This window comes from Lepisosteus oculatus, chromosome 6 (genome assembly GCF_040954835.1).
Source record: "Lepisosteus oculatus isolate fLepOcu1 chromosome 6, fLepOcu1.hap2, whole genome shotgun sequence".
Classification (NCBI taxonomy): domain Eukaryota; kingdom Metazoa; phylum Chordata; class Actinopteri; order Semionotiformes; family Lepisosteidae; genus Lepisosteus; species Lepisosteus oculatus.
Window position 1 is genome coordinate 45,486,183 of NC_090701.1, and position 13,929 is coordinate 45,500,111.

Genomic DNA, 13,929 nt, shown 5'->3' on the forward strand with positions numbered 1-13,929 from the left:
TGTTTCTGCTGAAATATATTTTGTTTAACCTTTGAAAATTCCAAATGTATACATGTATATTTATTTATTTTGTTGTTTTCAGACACAAGTTCTGGCGTGCTTAAAAAGAACTGGAGAACAGAAGAGATGTATTCGCATGAGCAATCAGGGGGTTATTCTGTACATTTTAATTATATCTCGGAATGACTACATTAATTACTATTTATTTAATCTTTTTAACTATTATAATTATTATACAGTAGATTATGTTATTAAAGCCTAAACACCATCCCTCACCTGGTGACACTTCTGGAAAAGAGGTAGGCTTATGGATTTTCTTGCCCTTTAAACTTCTAAATCTGTAAATGAGGGAGTTTAGCGTTTTGCTGTTAAAGGTACGTTTTAATGCTGCTTGTTTTATAATATAATTAGATGTGTTTTTGAAAACACCTGCTATTTGTATATCCTTGTATCTTTATATAGCCTTGCCCAAGGCGTTTGTGTTTTGTACAGCCAAGACAATGTCAAATTCTTCAAAGAACATACCCGTCATTCAATGTACGGTTCTTTCAGGTTATTGTTGTTTGTGTACTTTTAAATGACATATCCGCCTTACAAGTACATTAGCCATTCTCTCCCTCTGTTAGAATTACAGGTTTAGCTACAGGTGCCCTTTAATATGAATATCTCTGGCTACTCCACACATCACATTCATTCATTGGCCATTTTCTGACCTCTTTATCCAGTCCAGGGTAACAGGGGAAGCTGGACCCTACCGTATGCCGTGAAAGGCGAGATACCAGGATAGATTGGAAAGGACCCCAGTCCATTGCTGTGCCGACAGACAAACACAAGCAGACCGATATTCCAACACACCAAATAACCTACCTGTTGGTTGGAAACCTGAGCACCTGGAGGCAACCTATGCAAACCCAAAAAGAAAAGTACAAACTCCACACAGATAGCTCACCAGGAATTGAGCCCAGGGCCTCAGAGCTGATAGGCAGCAATGCTCATCCTCATTCATCCATCCATTTTCTTACTTCTTTATCCAATACAGGGTTGCGGGGGAGCCGGAGCCTAACCTGGTAAGCAGCAAGTGCATGCATTCAGTACTAATTAAATGCATCAAAATGTTTAGAACAGTGGTGTTCAAATTTGTTCATATCACCATTTGTGGGACCAGCCTGGTTATTCTTTGAGGTCTCCCATCATGATCCTGCCTTGCTTAGCTTCTGAGATGTGACCTGATAAGAAACACTGCTGAATATACTTGCAACTTTTCAGCTGGGTGACAGAGGACAAAAAATGAGTAGCTGGAATCGTATTTCCACAGGCCAGCTAAGACGAGCTTCTAGAGCAGAAGGGCAAAGGCGTTCAAAGGTTGTGGGTTTGAACCCCACCAGAGTTCTTGCTGTTTTTTACCCAAGAGATTGTGGCAGTATGGATCAAGTAAGAAGATTACAAATGAAAGGAGGCCATTTGGTCCACCTGTCTCATTGGGTAGTTAATAGTTAATTGATCCCGGGATCTAATGACAGAAACCAGGGTAAGCTCCAAGACAATGGCTGGACAGCTAGTCCTTTGCTCCCACCACTCTTTGCGTAAAAAAGTGGCTCCTGTTCTTGGTTTTAAATGCACTTCCTAACAGTTTCTACTTCTGCCCCCTGGTTCATGTTTCACTCTTCCTCCTGAAGAAATCATCCGGTTCGATTTAGTCAGATCACAAGCTGGAATGTTGTTGAAGCCAATGACCTCATTGCCTTTCACGACTGACTCAAAGAATGTGACCACATTTCGGACAGAATCATATTAAGGAAAGGTGTCATTTTTCAAAGAGTCCTGAAAGTCAAGAAGAAGACTTCAGAAGAAGTGATAAGAATAAGTAATCTCAAGGGTTTCAACAGAAGCTACAGTATGAACATCAGGGAGAATCTGCCACAACATATTTGCAGTGTCTAAACTGGAATGAGAGTTGAACATTCCCAATTGCATTCAGTTGTGAGTTCAGTGAATTCAACAATTCAGTGTGTTGCTGCTTAACACTGAGCACCAATCCGCAATACATGTAAATCTCTCTAGCAAGTAATATTTTGTCCATATGTATTTTTTACTCAAATGTTTAACACCCAATGGAGATATAAGGAGTATATGTTGTCTTACAGTACACAAAATAAAATACTGTGTACTCAAATATGCAAAGCAAATATGCAGCAGGCCAAGAAAGAATAAATCTTAGATGGGGAGATTATGCTTTATCAGTGGTAGATGATTTCACTGAGAATGTATTTTGGACATTTCTGGCATTCTTCCAGCACTCTAGAAAAAGGGATCGAAACCTATCAATGTCATCTTATATTTATATATATATATAATATGCCTAAATTCACCTCCAACGATGGTAAGAAATGCAAAGACCAATTTCATGAGAATGGCTGTGAAAATGGTCTGTGAAACTGTGTTTCAATACGGAAAACATCACAGAAGATGTGCAGTATGTTCCTGTCGCCTCCATGTTGGTGGTGTCAATTCCTCCTGTGACAGAAAGCTCTGTTGGGCACCCTGCCAAGCCCCCTCTGAATGTTCCAGATGCTGTCATCCAGAAGGCTACAACTGTTGACAGAAGTAAATGTTAGCTGGAAATCTGGATAGGTTCACAGATAGGTTAATGTTGGATGGGTGCCCATGCACGCATCAGCCCTACACCAAAATCTGGGTGTCACACTTGATTCGCTCTTGTCTTTTGAGTCCCACATGAAAAATTCCATGAAGACCTCTTTTTCACCTTAGAAATGTTGCCATCATTAGGCCTTTTCTGTCAATGTCCTTTGCTGAGGGCCTCATTCTTACATTTATAATATCAAGGCTTGATTTGTGGAACTCTTTGCACTATGGGCTCTCAAACAGTCTTCTTGGTAAGGTGCAATACGTTCAAAACTCTGCAGCTAGACTACTGACTCACACCAGACCCTGGCACCATATCGCTCTTACACTTAAGTCTCTACACTGGCTGCCTATAAAGGCATGCATTCAATACAAGATCTTAGATCTTGTTACTGTCTTTCAGGGCTCTAAACAGTCTGGCTCCATCATATATCTCTGAACACCTCCATGTTTACACTCCCCACATAGGCTCTGGTCAGTTCAGGCTGGTCCTGTGCTCACTGTACAGAGGACTAAATCTTAAAAGTTTTGCTGACGGTATTTGTGTTGTTGTTGCTTCATTTTTATGAAATGCCCTTACTCTGAGTCTTCGAGACACATTATTTTTCTCTCTTCAAATCTATACTTTAAACATTTTACTTTGACTAATTACCCTACAGTTTATTCTGTATGTTCTTATTTTTTTTTTCTATGAGCTCTTTATGGTATTTTATGTCATTTTTTTAGCACAGAATCCTTTGGGTCTGGGAAGGTGGTTTATAAGGGGCCCTAGCAGTTGGTCACAGTTGGTATTGACAACCTTTATTGAAACCAGCAGTGTTTGGAATATTGTTACACAATTCATCAGTGAAGCCACTGTGGAGCTTTATGCTATTGCTTTTAAATATGTCTTCTTCCTTTAGCCTTCCTTGCATAACATCACATCAGAGTTTAGACAGTATTAAGCTTGAGACCTTTTGATACGCAATGGACCCTCTGAAATTAAAAGTAATGTGTATATCATGTGTATTTGTGCATTATTTCTTACTCTTTTAAAGCACAACAGGATTAGATATATCCCAATATACAGTATATTCCTCTAAGGACACGTTATCAGAATGTACTGAACGATCAGAACAAGAGACTTACTTTTTCTACTTAGATGAAAAATGACTTCTATACGAAAGATGGTTTTAAACATTTGAACATTGTTTAATGCCCCTCCAAAAAGTACCTTGTATTATTTCATTTTATTCTTCCTCATACCTGCAACTACAGTATGTACCTGTACATTACATGCAAAGGTACTGTAGGTAAAAAAAAGGCACAAAAAATATGAAGGAGGCATGCCCTCACTATGTGTCTGTCATCTAAACTCCTTTATTTAGTGTAGGTGCAGCTCAAGTTATTTGAGACTGTCCTCCAGGGCCTCATAAACCTGTCTCACCGCCAGGGTGGATGTCTCTTGTGACATACAGTATATGTCGGCGCTTGTGGAAAATGTCTGACTGAGTACATCAGGAAGTTTCTCATCCTCTGAGGAGATGACATGGATGTGCACATTAAACTGCAGATAGGAGGCTGTGGGGTTGAGTGTACTGTATGTGCAATAAACCGAGCTCTTACCCTGGCTAGTTTCCACAAGCATCTGGGGGAGATGCCAGGATCAGGTTAGCTCCTAGTCACCCCCTAGTGTTTTGTGAACAGAGGGCTGGCTCATAAGTGGGGGCTGTGTTTTCTTTAGGCAGAAAAAAATGTCCAGAAGCCTTGGTGATCTGTGGCTGCTTTAGCTAGATCACAGTCCACAGAACCACTATAGTTTTGCTTTTTGGTTGCAGTTGTGATTTTAGCTCCTGGCTTTGGGCCAGAGTAATTAGTTAAATTATATATGACACAGTCATGCCACACCTACACCAGTTCTGCCATGTGTGAATTCCGGTCACAAAGCTTTTTTAATTCAAGTTCACCAAAAGCACTAATTGCTCTGCACGTATTAATAACACAAGTCAAACATGTTTTTCACCACTTCTTTTATCAACATTATACTGTAGCATGGATACAATCAGAACTGTCCAACCAAACATCACTCAAGAGCTCTACAACAGTCACAGTATTTAATGAAAGAAAACTGTTTGATTCCTGTATTTTGAAGCTCACTCAATACAATTCCCACCCAGTGTACCAATGGCAGATGATGGCACTCTGGGCTACATCTTTTTTCGTGATGTTATTACATGAAGGAGAGCTCTTTGTATTTCTTAACCCCCCCAAAAAAGAAAAGCATCATCCATCTATGAAATGATTATTGAAACCAACATTCCTTATCCTTATCCTTATTCCTTATTACTTTGACAGCATGGCTGGCTAGCTTGTTCCACACTCCCGCAATCCTTTATGTAAAGAAGGGCCATGTGCTGAGAGAGTTTCAGTCGAGAGTGTGAAAGGTATCAAACAGACAGCACACTCTCAATGCTGTTGAGGTCAATGCGAGCTGTGACACCTCAGAGACAAGTCAGAACAGGTGTTTAGAGAAAGTTTCATAAATAAAACAAGACAAGGTTCCACATGAATCAGGTGATATTGAATCATTTGATTAAAATCTCATTTGAGTGACTGGTGGAATACAGGATATCTAGAAACATGATTCTTTGTGACTCTAGATGAATAGCACTAAACAAACCAGTGTGATCAAATCTGCCATGATAGCATCTCTCTCTTTGGTTGATCGCCAAATTCACTCGCTGCCTAGCTCTTCAATCAAAGACTACATCTTCCAACCCTAATCTCACGTTTGTTTACTTATCTTTTCTTTGTGGTTTTTGTGTCCATTTTACAACCTGTTTAAACACCTGTCAATCACACCTGGATTAAAACCTGTCATGCTGGATGTAGTATTAAAAAACAAAACTAAAACTGAGAACTGTCAAGTGATTTCTGAACTGTCCACCTGCTGATGTAACTGTCAAGCAGAGCATTATGGGTACTAAGAGAATGACAGTAGATAGTTACCGCTGGTCTTAAGCTTATCCTTCATGTTATCCAGGGCTTCCCTGATCCAGCCAGGAACTCCCTGCCCCCTAGTTCTATTTTTAATATCCCTCCCTGTGGCAGGTATCCCTAAACTGATTTGTGGCACTGGGGGACCATTACTCTTGATCCCTTATTATGGAATCTAGGCTCCCTGTTTACTATAACAATGACAAATAAACTATAGGGAACTGCATTGCTGGGTCTGAGGCTGAGACAACGCTAGTGTAATTTAAATTGCCTCATCACAACGTGGACCATAACTTGCTTTTTGCTAACTTGATTCCCCTTGTGTCTAATCTATAGGAGAGCAAATGATACTGTACATCTCCCATCAGCCAAAAGGGAAAATGCCTGTTTCCTTGATCCCGGTGTAACCCTGTGTGTGACTCTGTAACTGGATGATTAGATGGAATATTCTGTATTCTTTCCCATCTTAAATGGAACTCTCATCGAAATTGGACACCACAGATCTCACTTTCACTGTCTGTTGGATTATTTTCTTTCTAAGCTGTCTCCATGCCACACACATACAGCACAAACACATCCAGAAGGCTTAAAGAGACAGCTGCTGCGTGACACTCACCTGCTTTACACATACACTTCTCAAATACCCCAGAGTGGTCCTCGACTTCAAGAGCAGCATGTCTTGTTGACATATGACCAATGTGTCCCATTAAAATCATTTTTTCTGCTCCAGTCTTTCTGCCACATGTTAAATCCTCATGATTCCTCAGACACCATTAAATATCCACAGAAGACCATCATAGAAATGTATGGGGCCCCTGTACCCATTTCTCCATTACCTGCAGATCTCCTTGAGTTAGTGGACAGGCTCTTAGGGTGTTGCAGGTTAGATAATCAGCCCCTGCATTTACAAGCTAAATCCTCAAATTTGTCTTGTCTTCAACATGCCTTTTCCTGTGCCATCTTCTATCACAATTGCACACTAACATTGCCTAAATCAATATTAATTAATTATCACTACCAATCTTTAACCATGGAAGATGAACTGCTAGTTGCCCATCAGTCCTCAAAGCTTCTTCCAGCCTGTCAGCACCCAGAGTCATCTACAGTGTGACCAGGAAGCAGCTCGACATGGAATTCAAGCCCTTTTCTACAGCTGTGGTCACACATTTCTCTCTCCTTCTCTGGTCTGGAACTTCCTGTCATGCCTGCTCATGGCATGCGTACAGTCTCCCAATAGGGGATCAACAAGACCCTGCAATTCTTCTAAATGGAGATCACAATGAAAGTTGGGGAGAGATACCAGCATCCAAGTTTAATTCCCCTCAGCCATCCCAAATCCTAAACTTTCCTAAAGTCATTTCCTATAAACCATATATATAAGTCCTTTCTCTAATTCTCATTGGTTTTCTGTTGTCCTCCACCAACCCATCAACTTGTTCACGGCCTCTTGGTTCACCCCACCCTATGTAGATGTGCACTAACTGCCTCATCCTAGAGCCAGAGGTCTGGCCCTCAGCCTTGGTGGTAAAGCCAGTTTTACTGGGATTAATAATTTGAGAAACCTTTTTAATTCACTTAGTTCTTGAGAGTTGTTAACTCATAGAGGTAAGCACGTTGGACCTCAGGCCCACAGATTCTGGATTCTAGGTGCTCACGTGAACGTGCTTTCAGATCTTGGACTCCAGGTGCTCATCCACCTGAAGAAGTTGATAAGTTGTGAATTCCAAATGCTTAACAACCTGACATTGTTCACTGCTAATGGACTCCAGGTGCTCATCTCACAGTTCTCAGAGATACTGATCTCCATCTGATCACCTGACAATGCTCACAGGTCCTGGGCTCCATGGCTTATCTGACAGTGCTTGCAGATACTTTACTTTAGGTTCTCAGCCTTGACAGTGCTCAAAGATCCAAGACTACAGGTGCTCAATCACCTGACAGTGCTCACAGATCCTGGACGTCATGTACCCATCTTGCAAATTCTTCCCTCTGGGTGTTCAACCTCTTGACAGCGCTCATAGATTCTTTACCCCACAACCTTAACTACCTTGGTAGCTCACACAGATCCTCGACACCAGGTGCTCAGTCACCTGACGGTGCTCACAGATCCTGGATTCCAGTTGCTCAGCACTGATCCTCGACTCCATGTGCTCAACCACATAACACCGATCACAGGTCGTGGACTCGAGGTTCTCACCTGATAATGGCTCACAGATCCTGGTCTTCAAGTGCTCTAGTATCTGACAGTGCCCATATCCTGGAAATCAATCACCAACAACCAGCCCCTACAGATCCTGGTGCTCAACCACATGACATCGCTCATGGTTCCTGGACTCCTGGTGATCATCTCACAATGTTCACTGTTCCTGGATTGCAGGTGCTCACCTGACAATATGCAAAAATCCTGGACTCAAGGTACTCAACCTCACAAATGAGCTCTTCGTGTACAACTGTGTCATGGATGTTGGAAAGGACAAACCTTGGAATGGCAGGAGAGCAAAAATAGACCCTATGTGTAGCGGCAAGACGGGGGTTATCCCGGGCTCAGTTGTTCAGGAAATGGCGTATAGAAACCTATGCCCTCAGGCCATGGACAGGAGTGACCTGGTGCTGGGCGAGTCTCAGGACATCTGAACCTCAATGCTGAGCAAGGAGCTGAGTAGAAGCAGGAAGTAAATAGGCTACACAACAAGACACACCAGAAAGACATGAATAATCACAGGGAACTAGGAACAGGAGAGAAGTAGAGCACCCTTTTGGGATACATGACAAACTGCATCCCAAAAGTCCACCATCCTTAGAGTGATGCAGAGCAGTGACCTCCTATTTGCATTACATTGTTATCAGATTGTTGAACAATTACTTTTAACACAAAGTTAATGCAAAAACTTTTATGCAGAATGAAGAAAACTTGCATGTAATAGAGAATAAACAGGAAAAACAAAAGTTGAATTTACATAACCAAAAAACAAGAATGTATTTTAATTGATACTTTCATACTGGTTCTAACATTATGATGTATTCTATTGTTTTTCCAGGTGGTTGTTAGAGTTACCATGTTATTTTATTTTAGGACTATAACATGCATGTTACACAAAACAGAACTATCATCTTGAACATAATAGGCAAGAAGACAAATGGTCAATTTAGTTTTTTAATATCCTGCTAGAGTAAATAAAAATGAAAATATTTTGACCTCTTTATCTGCTAAGATTAACTGCATCACCTGAAAACTGTTAGGTTCTCAGTAAGTTAAAGAACAATGGCAGGAGAAAAAGAAATAGATCATTTCCAAGACAAAAGATTTACTTTTTAGCTACATATGTATTTAATTTTAATTGGCACAGAGAACAGATATTTCATAAAAGGTCAACACAACCTCAAGATGGCAAGTTTGCAATGCAAAAATGTCTCGCAAGAAATCAAAATGGTTTACTAAGAAACTGTGACCCCCAGTCTAGTCAAAAAGGGGACACGAGACAACACTGTTGCATTTCTCTCCAAAACTGTGAATGACTCTAAGAACATACAGTAAGTCCTCCAAATTTCAGAAAACGTCTTTTGTTAGTAACCAAACCTTATCATTGTCTTGACAAAGATCACAATGATGAACTTATGAGCTAAGCACTTGGTAGGAAATAAGAAAATTACATTCTCAACCAGAGGCCCCTGAGATAAGGATCACTCTACTAAAGGTTGTCTTTATCGTCATCATTAGATGTCAACAACAAAGGTCAGTCGAGCACCTGATTCACGTCATGAGAATGAGTTCAATGTTTTACCTTTGTTTTACTCCAGCACAATCTGGAGACACACCTATAAACAACCAGCAAAAACAGAGGGATTGGCAATTGATCAGTTTGAAAGGTTATACTTAGATTAGACGTGTGGAGCGAACATTTTATCATTCCTGTTTAAGTTTGGGTGTTAACTGCTGTGAAACTGTGACTGTAACTGACTGACAGTCATAGTGTTATTTATAACTACTGTCCATACTAATCTTGGGAACGAGTCTGCACATGTGACAGCAATTTACATCTTTCAAAACCAGCAATGAGACAATAATGAATATAAGGTTTTTATAACACAAAAACGTTAGATTTTAGAGTGTGTAATTTTCTTTGCACAGAATCTACAGGACAGGCCATTTAATACTGAGAACACGAGGCAGTTCTTTACACCAAGGGTGGTGGGAGAATGGAGCTGCCCACTCCTGTTTTTGATGCTGATATCCTGGCTATTTTCAAGAAACAGCTGGACAAGATCAAACTACCAAACAGGCTAAATTGGACGAATGGACATGAGATCTGGAAATTGGAAATTGAGAATTGATCCAAGCCTGTATAAAATCCTCAGGTGTCAACCTAGAGAATACTTTCAAATTCCATCACAAAACTAGGAAACAAGGTAGAGTAACAAATGGGAAATCATATACAGTACCGTAGGTCAGAGGATAGGATCATAACACAAACCCTGGGCTCCTTCAAGAACTGCAAAATGTAAGTTTTGCTAAGCTTCTACTTTACCTAGTGAGCCACATATCTTAGTCTTTTTTGCAACCTCTCTATAGTGTTTATAATGTGTTTTTTTTCTAGATATTAGGGTAGAATCTGCATTTTAATTATAAATTTTGTTGAGTTTTGTTGTGACTATCTCATTTATAATAGACAGCAAGTGTTTGTTATTCCCAATTCTTCATTGACAAGAAATCTTTTGCCTTAAATTCAATTTTTATGACATTGAACACAGAGCCTTTTCGGCATTATTTGAGCATAACCTGCAAAGAGCCCTGTCAGTCTCTTCAAAATCAAAACATGACAAACTGGAAAGAGCTGAAAACTGACCCTTCCCTAGAATACTTACAAAGGATTCAGAATAACACCTTTTGACACACCTGTTAGCAGGTGTGTTCGCATTTAGTCAGAGGATAAATGACAATGCAGAATGCTCTAATGACAGATAGTGAGACATACCATACGCACAAGCTGTAGGAGAATACCAGACATGCTGTACTGCCTTGTACAGTACATGCCACTCCTTTTAACACAAACTCCAGGCTTAATACTGCATTATGTGATTAGTCTAATTGTATAAATAACTATTCTGTTGTTGTCTTGCAATTATAAGTCTGTAAAATGTTCACTGTTATCCTAAATATATATACAGTATATGCGTGTAGTACTGTATGTTTATATGCTGTACACTGAACTGTCTCCTGCAAATCCTGCAAAAAATGTTTACATTTGGATTTAATCATTAGGTACTCATGCATATGATTATTATTATATGTTTATTGATAGTATTATACAATTATTGTATATAATGTGCTTTTGTTTGTATTGCAATTGACAGGCAGCTGGTCTTTTGAAATAACCTTTTTCTGTATGCTTTGAAATTGTTGCTCCCATATTCCTTTAAAGCATTTTTTACACCGATTACACATGCTGTTCTTTTGTTTTTGGAAAATAGTAAATGTTCTGATGATCAATTGTATTAATCTTTCATTACATCTAACATGTAGTGAAGCATTACAAGTGACCTTTTACCTGCTTTGCAAACTACAGTATGTTGTAATGGCTTAAAATTAAAATAACGTAGCTGCAACTTGTAAATGCATGAAATAACCTATAGAACCCATCTGGTCCTGAGAAAAGGAAGCACAGAAAAGAAGAGCAAGTGATCTCAAAACAGGATAATTGATCTCAATGCCAAGTCAAGTCACTGTCATAATGCATTTTTATACGGTACTTTATTTGGTGTTGAGTCTGTCATATCCATGTAACTAGCGAACGGTAATCAAGCTACATTTTCAGGATAAACACATAGACTACTGGAGGTGTTTTACTAGACGTTAACAGATACATGTTTCATGTTATTTCATTCAATGTTAAAATACATGTTGTCTTTGTAAATGTGTGGTTCGTGTTCTTGTTTGTAAGTCATTTATTATGTGCTCTTCAAAGCTAATTAATAAAAGTTTTCTAGTTCTATAATTAATAAATTCAGTTGCTCTAATAGTTAAATATGTTTGGGGCTGGGAGCTGATAAAAGAAGTGTACCATATGTGCAAAACTGTGATTGGGAGGGTCCCCCAGAAAGCTAGGGTCAGCTTTGATTGCACGGCACACACAAACACAAGTAAGCACACACTCACTCCAGGAGACCAATTTGACAGAAATTAGAATTAAGTGATTAGAACCCTGACTTCCTCCCGAACTTCTGTTCATGTATTATAGAAGAAACACTCCTTTAGTCAGCAACAGTGCATTTCACAAAAATGGAAATGGGAGTGGGCAGTATGTCAGAGCAGTGGACAGCATTTCTGCTTGTGCCACCTTGTACTTTTTGATCGCTACCGAAGTCAGGGCTGGGACAGAACCCCAGGGGGTACTGAGAAGGGGTCAGATATGTGTGTCTGTGCAAGGTGCCTTGTGTAGGACAGCAGTTATAAGAATGGAATTGGAGTTATGCAAGATCCCAATTATTAGTTGCGCTTAAAGAATGTAAAAAATGTGTCAAGGCTCTAGCTACTGGGTTCAGTATTGGGTGCGGCGCACCTAGAAGTGTCGGGGTAGTTCAAAGTGAAACAATCTGAATTCTGAAATTTCAAATGAACTCTCAGTTTTCTTCTGTTTCTTTTGTGCCGGTGCACAGATGCGTGTAAATGTGTTACAGAAACTAGGATTTGGTACAATTGATTCCTTCAGAGGGACAATGACGGGATGTGCTATAATCTATTAATAGCCAACCGATGTGTTTTTATTGTAAAATTACTTTTTTTTTTCATAAAATACTGCAGCACCTTGTGGCCTTAGGTTGGTAAGAAGGGACAGGTAGTATATTTGCATCCCTACCTTGCCCCTTGCCATTGTGTAGGGTGGGAGGGTGGGCTGGGGCCTGGGTTCGATTCATGGGCTGTTATCAGCGTGAAGCTTCTATTGTAGCGTTCTGCTCCCTCCCGGAATTATGGACTGTGCTGTTGCCCCATGACCTTGAGCTGCAGCTTCCAGCTCCCCAACTGTACCCTGAATTAGAGGGGGTCCCCTTAGTGCTCACTCTCTTTTCACAGCATAAACCCGCAGTCCCTTTCTCCTTATCTCTCCGTTGGTGAACAGCACCTTCTTCTGTAACTAAAAAAAAATCCTCTGCTTTGATGAAGCCGCAAACTTGCAGCCTGTCACGCCCAGGCTGGGACTGACTCTTGCCCTGTTGTCCCCCCTGGCAACAGCAACAATCCCACGAGCTCTCAACCTGTCACTCAAACCAGACGCCTTCTACTCAGATCAACACTTTTTCAGTCAAGCTCCCAATCTAGATTACAACCAGTCTAATATAAGGCTCCTTATTTAAGACAGTTCACCCTGATCTGTGTTGTTGTTCCATCATTTAAGGCCCCTAGTATTAATGTTTTCAATGTTTTCTCCAAACAATGACCCAGAGGTAATCCACTTTGGTCTGAATGTATTTTTCCTACCTGATCATTTTCTTACCATTTTTGTTATTGCCATCCTCATCTCACTCTGTTTCGGCTGGGATCCTCACTTATCTCTTTCTCTTAATTCACTAATCTAGGCATTCACTGCTTCTATGCAAAGATCTTAAGGAGTGCTGTGAGAACTGCCCTTGGGCTTTGAACAATCATCGCTCAACTCAAATAGCAACTGCTTCATAACACCTCCAGCTATTCTCTGCCGCTGTCCTCTCATCCAAACGGGGTCACTGAACAGGTTTGAGTTCGAATCACAGTACTGTATGTTCTCCCCATGTTTGCTTGGGTTTCCCCCAGGTGAAGCGGTTACCTCACACTTAAAACATTCTGGCAATTTAACCGGTTTCTTGGTAAAACTGGCCCTGGTATGAGTGTGTGTGTTTGTGTCTGTGTGTGCTTCGCGATGGACTGGTGTCTGGTACGGAGTGTATCCTGTCTTGCATGGATATACAGTACTGTAGAGGTTAGAATATTGATTGCCTTCTTTGTTGTTACAGTATTTGAGCTCCATCAATTATCTGTTTTTTTATGGTCTTGTTTGCTGTTTGCACTCTAATAAATGGTGTTTTACTGCCACCTCGTGGTCATGACTTACCCACAAGCACTTCTACGCCCTGCAATACTTTTAAATAGGTGCACATAACTAAGAGAGTTACATGCATAGCAAAATATGTTTTGTTGTACACTATATTGAAATGCAGAAGCCACCCTTCCATTTTCACTTGCCAATTTTTAGCATTCATTTTGGTGTCCTGGATGGGACTCACAAGAGGACTCGCACACATACACAGGGTGGAGGGGTAACATTTGACAAATGACAA